Genomic DNA, 7,986 nt, shown 5'->3' with positions numbered 1-7,986 from the left:
ATATATATAAAATATATATAATACAGGGTCTGGGTGGTTTGGGTAGAAATCTGATAGTACTGCCAGCCCTATTGGTTATGTCTTCAAAGTGGTTTCATGACTAATGCTGGCAATGACCATCTGAGTCTCATTCCTAAGTATACTTTGAGGTAAGCAAGATGTCAACATTGATGCGGAGTTCCTGGAACAAAGGATTCCACAGAAAAACAAGTGAAGGGAAGAGAGAAGCTTTAAGAACGAGGAAGAGCGGGGGGGGGGGGGGAATTGTTCAGTTTAAAGTCAGTCTTGGGGTGCTTGGGTGGCTCAGTCGTTAAGCGTCAGCCTTCAGCTCAGGTCCTGATCCCAGGGTCCTGAGATGGAGCACTGCATCGGGCTCCCTGCTCAGCGGGAAGCCTGCTTCTCCCTCTCCCACTCCCCGTTTGTGTTCCCTCTCTCGCTATGTCTCTGTCAAATAAATAAATAAAATCTTTTTAAAAAAATGAGGACTGGTGGGTAAGGCTCCCTGGACTGAAATTTTTATTTATTATTATTTTTTAAAGATTTTATTTATTTGACAGAGAGACACAGCGAGAGAGGAAACAAGCAGGGGGAGTGGGAGAGGGAGAAGCAGGCTTCCCGCGGAGCAGAGAGCCTGATGCGGGGCTCGATCCCAGGACCCTGGGACCATGACCTGAGCCGAAGGCAGACGCTTAACGACTGAGCCACCCAGGCGCCCCTGGACTGAAATTTTTAAATGGGAAAAAATAGCAGGTTTCGGTTCTGCCAGGGCATCATCAACAGAACCGTGCACTACTTTGTGGTCCATTTCATCCTCAAAACAATCACGCGAAGAAGGGACTATTTATTCCCTTTCGCATAAGATTGAAGAAAAGTAACTTGCACAAAGTCCCGCAGTGAGGGTTCGAACCACACACTCTTAACCCAACCCACGCCGCAGCGACACTCTCCTTAGGCGGGGTTAGTGCGCAAACGTCGCACGCACAGACTCAAAGTTCCTCTCGCCACAAATACCCGCAACTTCCGGGAGATTGCCCAAGAACCTCAGCGCGCTTGCGCCACCCCGCCCCGTGACGTCTCCATTCCGTCCCTCCCCTTCTGGAACGCGGAGCTGCCGAGCGGGCTGTCGGCCATTTTGTGAAGCGGCGAAAGAGGTGGTGGCTGCTGTGGGCTCCGGGAAGCCGTTCGGGCTGGGGCTGTCGGCCGCGGGGCGGAGGCACTCGCGCGGGGGGTAACTCGGGTCTGGGTTCGGGTGCCGCGCAGCTCTCGCCGGTAAGACTCCCGCAGCCCGGAACGGGCGGGGCTGTGCGGGGCTCGAGCCGCCCCTTGGTGGCCCGGGGCGGGGCTTTCGGAGGCCTCCGAGCCCGCCGCAGCAAGCGCCCCACACAAAAGGGTCGCGGCATGGCTGCGGGGGGGCCTGGGGAGCCGCTTGCGCCTTTGAAGCCTGAGAGGATGCAGGAAGGACGCAAGAGAGGATGAGCCTGCATACCGAAGTGGGGACGAGGCCAAAGGGAGGATGCCCCCGTGGTCTGAGAGGGAGGAGGCCACAGCTGGGTGGCCCAGCGGCCTGCGAACTAACAGGGATTGCAGTAAAAACACACCTACATCCCGAATGAGCGAGATTTTCTATGCTTCCCAAAAGGGACAGAGATTGTAACTACATCTCTGTGCCCCGTAGTGAGGAGATAAACGTAGTGAAGACACTCCCTCCATCCGAAGTGGAAAGGAGGCTCCTGTGGCCTAACAGGAAAAGGGGACTAGAGTCTGGACACACCTGTGGGGAGGAAGCTGCAGTCGGTACACTCCTGTGAGTCTAGGAAGGAAGTCTGAGAACTGGCCGCCTTCGTGGTCTGAAGGTGGAGGGGGTTGCAGGGAAATGCTTCCAAGGCTCCGCGCTGGGCGGGGTTTACCCACGAGGGTGTCGGCGATTTGGGAAGCCGGCCTCTGCTGTGAGAAAGGGGGTGAGTACACCTCCCAAACCTCTGAGAACAGTAGTAAGATGCCAGGCCCTTGATCCCCAAGCAGGGAAGGAGCTGCAAAAAGCAGCACCTTTACATATCCCTTGGGAGAGAGCCTCCAGCACTGAAAGAGGAGCAGGCCCAATAAGAGGTGGAGGGTGGGTGCTTTTGATCAGTGAACGGAGTTTTCTTCAGTGGAGGCTGGAGGTTTTAGTTGGCAGCCACGTGAAGTAGGGGTGGGGCTTTGAGAACCTGCAGTTAGTGTCGGGGATGGACACCAGTGCAGGAGGCTTAGCTGCCAGATTGTAAATGCATGGACTTCATGTGTGCATGTAATGTGTACTTTATAGTGAAAAATATCAGCGGCTCCGGTGAAGATCACTTTGGGTTATTCAGCACAAAACATGCTGGGAGTTTTGTACCCTGACTTGAAGGCTCCGTAGGAGAGGTTTCTGGACTCAAACTGTCCTTGACTCCTGGATTTCCAGAGATGATTTAATGTAAATTGTGGTAGTTGTCAGGAACCGTTCTGTATTATTCAAGAATAGTGTAATTTCAGTCAGTATAACCTGAGAAAAAATGTAATTGCAGCTGAGGGATTGTTGAAGGAGGGACTTGTGACTGGAGTGTTCTTAGAGCTTCTTGCTTGAATGGTTTAAAATCGTGTAGTTTTTTGTAAAATGCAGTATTAGTAAAATGAATTGCATTGGACTTTGTTACCTAGTTTATATTGTTGATGTATTTCAGAGCATTTGCTGTTCAAAAATGTCCTACAAGTCTGGACATACGGGCTGATTTTGTTTGTTTTGTTTTATAGAAACGTAATACAAGACTGGTTGTACTCGTTTTTGAAATTTGGTGGTTTTGACCGAATAGACCATTTCTGGATTTAGTGGGAAGTAATTGTGTTCAGGCATTTTCCAAGAATATTAAAAAGTTGGGAAGAACTGTTACAGGTGGTTAAAATAATTTTATGGTAATTTTTTTTAGAAAATGAAATGTTTGGCGTGTTTATATAAAGGTTGAGGACGTGCTCAGTATTATTGCTGGAAAATTTTTTAACGAAATGGAATGCATTTTATATCATCTTTATATGCTCGATTAAATACTTATTTTGTTTATGGATTGTAATGCATAATTTGTGTTTGTGTTCATATCTGTTAGGTGAAAAATGTGAAGCTTTAGAAACCATTGTGGTAGTTACTTGGAACCTATTGTTATGTGCGAATATCGGCATACTTCTGGCTTCTTTCACTTTCTTGTGACATGCCAAATGTTTTGATGATTGCATATTGAGAGTTTGGGGGTTGTTGGTACAGTTTTTAGATGTGAAACTTGATTTTATGGACCAGTGTGTTCCAGGTGCTGGAATCCAGTGACAATGTTCAAAACGTTTTTATTCCATTTTGTAGAGAGCCACTCCATCTTTCGGTTTAGATGAATATTTTCTTCTATAGATGTTGTAGAAAGAATTTCTAAGTGTCAGTAGTTGCACAAAAGATGCTCTTAGATATCTCTCTCTCAAATCTAGGGACTGTCGTCCATTTCTATATCTCCTGTCCCGGCCACAAGTACTTAATAAATGTTCGTAGTATAAATGAATGTTGTTAAATGTTTAGGTCAACTAAGCAGAAAAGTAACTTGATCTAATTTATAGTTTATCAGATTTTACTACCACCACTCATACACATTTTGGTTTGCAACGGGTTTATTTCATTAAGTTTCAAGCAACCTTTTAAGTCTTAAGACCAACAGTGAGGGTGAATATGGTTGGCTAGGTTAGAAGTGATACTGTTGCTTTTAAGTTTAAATCAAGATAATGAACATATTTGTTGGCATTGGGGGGGGATTGAAAAATAATATTATAGTCTTTTTGGCAGGAAGAATATATATCTTACTTAAAAATGTCTTTTGGTTTGCCACTTTTGAGAACTTTCTGGAGGTTAATGGGAAAGTTGAAGAATGAGCTGTCTAAAGGATTTATGTCCCTCAGTGTCAGAATTGTTTCATTAAGAATGATCCCAGAATCTGAAATGTGATTCATTTGGGGATGGGGACAAAATCAGGTGGATGAAGCTGTGTTTTTTTCCATAATGCCTACCATAATATGATTATGCGGCTTATAGCATTGTGCCCATTATGATTGGTTCTCTGAGGTGAATATTTGAGGGGTGCTGGTTTTTGTATTTTTTCAATCTAAAGAACTTAGCTCTGCTGTACCCTGGTTATTGTTGATTAAAGACTGACAACAAAGTTAAAATTCACTTTTTGATGTTTATCACCAGATGAAGAGTGGAAACGGTTAAGTGCAACTGATTTGTTCTTTGGCTTCCTGATAAAAGAGGATTGTTGTCAGACATTTTACTCTGAAATTCCAAGTGATTGAAATGACTAGTAAATAAGAAAATACGCCGTGTCATAATAATATGCTGAATGTTCATAGCAGATATTTGTAATTTGTTCATGTATCTGGTATTTCTATAGCTGAAGCAAAGCCACTATGTTAGGACTAAGTCCTAACAAAGTGGAAAAATATACTAGAGCAACCTTTTGTTTTAGATCTTCTGAAATATATCATTGAATTTAATGGCAAATCAGGCCCATTTTCTCCTTTGTACCTTTATGCTTTACAAATAAGTAAAACATGTGTTTTAGATTGTTTTTGTTGCATAGAACTGTTTCAGTCTTACCCTTCTAAAATTCACCAAGTCTTAATGTGGTTGGAATGGATTTTTCATTTTGGGATCCTGCATTCTGTTGCTAGCTGACATTTAGAACACAGGAATGAGTAGTTCCTGGAGAACAGTGGTGCTTCTATTAAATTATTGTGCTCTTTACAAAGTGAGGTGTTGAAAACAAAAGTACTACTACAGTTCTCAGTTTCTATGTACTTTGTCCATTTGAAGGGAGAAGTGTAACACCAAGAGTTAGGAAGTTCTAGCTTCTAGCCTGAACTTTCTGCATACTTTTCTTTGGTATGGGTTGATATGGGCCTTCTTCCCCTTTGCTTAAATAGAAAAGATTCATGAGTTTATTTCTAGATTGATTAAATTGAACAACGTAAAATTTGAGGCATTTGCCGAATTCAGCTGGAATGTCAACTTTTTCTTGTGGAATGAGATTTTCCTTCTTGTTATAGTAATTTCTGGCAACCCTTTAGAAATTTTTGATAGTAGGTCCAGTGTGTTCCCTTTGGGTGTAACTGGCTGACTCTAAACTTGTTCGTATCCAGATGGACATTTGGAGGCTTCTTGGGTCTGGAAGGGAAGAGGCTGAGGAACCTGTTTCCCTTACCTTCAGGGCACATATCCTGGCCCCATACCAGACCTTTTTGAATTGTAATCTCCAGTGGGGGATCATCTGTTAATCATAAATGCTTAACTAGAAAATTACTGTGGTTCTGTTGGTTATAGAGTCAAACTTGTACATTTAGAAAATATTACAAAATTCATGCTCTTCCTCATTGAGCATAGCCTTTACCTAAAAGCAGGCTTTTTTGTGTGTTTCATGTTTCCCTTTGTGACCTGTTAGATAAACTTCTAGGTGTGGCTTTTAAATAGTTTGAAAACTCTTTAGACCTAATTAGAACTGATTTGTACAACACATAAAAAATTAATACAGTGCTCTGGGCTTTTGAAAGCATTGCTTATGACATATGTGCGTAGCTTTTGTGACAAAACAGTCTCTTCAGTAATTTGAGTAGTTGTCTAGAAGATGTTTAGCTTGTCCTTTAGAAAAAAATTGGAGTAACACTGAAATTTTTTAATATGTTTTACTTTTTGGTGATGAATATTAAGCTCACAGGTGGTATCTCGAACTTGAAAGATAGTTAAAAATGAGCATCATTCTAAGTAGTGTTCTGTTGGTAATTTTTATACTTAATGATGATTTTCTTCTGTTTCTCTGAATTAAAAAATGATCTTTTTGAATGTAGTTGTTTAATTATTTGGTCTTATATATTGCTTGTGAATTGTTCACAACTTCACCAATTTGGGAGAAATTCCAGTAAGAGATGAGTGACTCGTTTTTACTTTGGGGAGTCTTCTTAATATGCCAGACATTTTTAGGGAATTTTTTTTTTTTACAAGTTTCTTGGAACAGTTTGGTGTTAGAAGGTAAAGAAAGCACTTTTCCTTAAGATTTCGAACCCCAGTGGTTTTAAATAGGAATTAATCATTATAGCCTGAACTTTCACGTCATTTATGTTTCTCAGTGCTTGATGCTATTTTGGTACAAAGGAAAATATTTTGAAAGAGCAGTTGCAAGAATTTCCATAAGTACCCTTGAATTGATGACTTTGTCGTTTGTCGTTTGTCTTGGAACTGTTTATGTGTGAACTTGCGCTTTTTCATCAAGTGTTTGGTGGGACCTGAGGAAATAGGTTGTAGTTGGACTTGTATTAATGGAATTTTCTGGACTGGTTTAATCATCAAGTGAAAAAAGTAATTACCAGGTGTGAAGCTGAGCTTTATGACTGTTTTAGTTTTTAATTGATTCATTCTTGGACTAATTTATGGCACATTCTTGATGAATGTAAATATATAATGTTTTGAGAGATACTCAAATTTGAAAGCAATACCAAGTAACAAGTATGTGTGGGATTTTGGTACATGTGTTTCTTTCTTTCTTTCGTTCTGTTTTTTTAATACGCATTCTAATGAAGTACTCTGTGGTGGTTTCAGACTCGCCTTCATAATATACAGTTCAGTGTGGCCTGTGCGTGTTGTTTTGTGTTTCCTGCATTGATTTTTGCCTCCGTTTATTCTCTATTGCAGTCTAAAAGTTGGTTTTAATTGGTTGCCCACAGGATTGACTTGGCCTCTACTTCTTGTTAAGAAAATACATCTCTTGTTTTATCAGGTAAGAGATTTTGAATAGAGGGTTTGTTTTTATACAAAATAAAATGAGACAGCTTATTTAGTAACATGAAAATATGTGTAGTAACTGACTGAATTGTGGGGGATTTTCTTTTTCTTTTTTTTAACAGTCTTATCTGAGGGATGGGGGTGGGGTGGACTGGGTGCCTTGAACAGTTGTTGCTTTCTTCGGGGTTCAGTTTTATATGGATGCATTTCTTCTGCTGAATTCCTGATTATTAGGCAGTAAGCTGTTTTTTTTCCTCAGGGTAGCATTCCAGACTCATTACAAATATAGGTGCTTGTTATTGGTATGGTTTTTTAATATTCCTTAGAGGTAAAGGTGTAGATAATGGGTCATACGTTTTAGAGTACCTATTTTGACTTTAGATGGAACTTTAGTGATTGGAATCTAACCCTCTTGTTAAATAACAAAGGTAGGCTCAAGATAGTTGAAATGACTTACCTGTCAAACAGGCACTTAGTAGAAGAATAGCATATCTTATTTCATATTTTTTCAGAACCTAAAAACTGTTTTTCTCTTTAGATGGCTTTATGAATAACTCTTGTGTTCTTTGGTTTAATCCTCAGCCCTTTTCTAGCTGGTAATCTGGGCAGTTTTTTCAATATCATGTTTTCATTTGTAACTTGTGCAGACTTTCACTAAAGCCCTTCTCTTAGTAGCAGATGGTTTTTTGAAGAATTACTGTGTATGTCTCTTTAGCCCTGTGTTTAATTTTTGTGTTCTTGGGACTATATTAAATTCCCATTTTACTGTCCCAGTGCAAACTAACATCTCTCTCTCAAGTGTTTGGGTGCCTAGATTACTTACCCATGATTGAGTGATTAAGTGATCAAGCATTTTTTTGAAGTTGAACAGGAATGCTGTCTTAATTTTGCATGTAGCCAATATGCTACAGACAGTAGGGAATGAGAATTTGATTTAATGTCTTGAAATCTTCTTGATGAGCTTTCATATAGACTGCTAAATAGTCGTAAATAAGAAGAAAAGAGTTTGTTGGTGTGATTTATTTTTTTTAGTATTAATTTTTCTTGTTGACTCTTGCAAACCAAAAAGGGAAAGCTTCCCTCCTCCCCCAAATTTCTAGTGTTTTATAATGGTGTCACAAAGAGCATTTTCTGTTTGCCAGTCTTTCTTCATTAAATTTGAAAGT

At 40.6% G+C, this 7,986-nt stretch overlaps 1 protein-coding gene across 9 annotated transcripts in view; it reads left to right on the top strand.

Moving 5' to 3' along the window:
* Positions 1 to 1,041: 1,041 nt before the first annotated feature.
* Positions 1,042 to 7,986, top strand: part of LOC123851729 (RNA-binding protein 12) — a 35,128-nt gene continuing 28,183 nt past the window's right edge. Inside the window, exons 1-2 of one of the 9 annotated variants that reach the window (XM_045885680.3) lie at positions 1,087 to 1,151; positions 6,731 to 6,815. The gene's annotated coding sequence lies outside the window, so the exon portion shown is untranslated. Of the gene's footprint in view, positions 1,270 to 1,839; positions 1,959 to 6,730; positions 6,816 to 7,986 lie in introns of those variants that run through there. The other 8 variants (XM_045885681.3, XM_064573088.1, XM_064573091.1 and 5 more) reach the window with 8 other exon arrangements.

The sequence above is a fragment of the Mirounga angustirostris genome, unplaced genomic scaffold, assembly GCF_029215605.1.
Source record: "Mirounga angustirostris isolate CCGP_5_RB_7025 unplaced genomic scaffold, mMirAng1.0.hap1 SCAF_10, whole genome shotgun sequence".
Lineage (NCBI taxonomy): Eukaryota > Metazoa > Chordata > Mammalia > Carnivora > Phocidae > Mirounga > Mirounga angustirostris.
The sequence above is the reverse complement of the archived record's forward strand: the minus strand, read 5'-3'. Positions and strand labels throughout refer to the sequence as shown.